The following is a 1,041-nucleotide window of genomic DNA, read 5'->3' as shown; positions in this document are numbered from 1 at the left end:
CTTATTGTTTTGGAGCTCTTCCAAGTGTCAACACCTAATGTAGATGCACCAATATTTTAGTCCCTTTGTTTCATTGCAAAATTCTTTAGTTGAAGTTTAATTCTTTAACTCATTTCAAGAGAAAGATTTCATTTTATTTCATTATGAATAAAAATACCACCTTGAGGTAGGAAATAGAATGATCGAAAAAGAGGAATATATATATCAGAGAAACAAAAATTTCTAATGTGGGTGGGTGTGGGTGTGTCTTCCAAAAATGAAATATTCCCAAGAAAATGTAGAAGTAACAGAATAGAGGGCAAACAAGAAAACCTCAGTAGAAGTAGTGTATACCTTTTTTAATGAAAATTATCAGCACTTTTGATCAGTGACATCATCAAAGTAAACAAACTCACGTGCTGATTACGTCAGCCGGTCATGGCCCTAAACGGAAGTGACGTGCTCAGCCCCCACCCTCCGGATGTGACGTGCTGGCCTAATCCCATCAAGAGTGGCAGTCAACCCTCTGGGTACATGATTAGGTTAACCCTAGACTAATTCTATGGACATTCAAAACCAAAAAAAGCTAAGTAAAGTGAATAATTAGCAGAGGCCTGTGTTTTTGGGAAACAAGCCCTACTTTGGGGAGCTGTGAAATAAAAAATAAAAAAGGCTTTTTATTTCTAATCGTTCTAGCCTAACGATGCTTTTAATTTTTGTGGAGTTTTAAAAATCAGTGCCTCAAAAGCTGGGGAAAAAGGAGCCCCTAAAAGGCAGCCAGAGCCTGCATTTAACCCCTTTTTTCTAAAAGGTATTTTTTTCTAGGTGGCTTTAAAATTATTTCCTCGAATGCAGGGGAAAATACAAACAAACCACGGCCCTTTTAAAACCCACAGCTGGTTTTTACCTTTGTAAAAATCTAAAGACACATATTTTGCCATTTGCACCCTGAATAAAATTTATTCTGTCCCCACTATAGCAAAAAACAAGGAATATTAACAGGAATTAAAATGCTCACAAGAGGCAAGCAGCCAGGCGGCAAGTAGGGGTTTAAAACTTGTT

This window comes from Protobothrops mucrosquamatus, unplaced genomic scaffold (assembly GCF_001527695.2).
Source record: "Protobothrops mucrosquamatus isolate PMUCROS unplaced genomic scaffold, P.Mucros_1.0 scaffold_294, whole genome shotgun sequence".
Classification (NCBI taxonomy): Eukaryota; Metazoa; Chordata; class Lepidosauria; order Squamata; family Viperidae; genus Protobothrops; species Protobothrops mucrosquamatus.
This window is presented reverse-complemented; position numbering follows the sequence as displayed.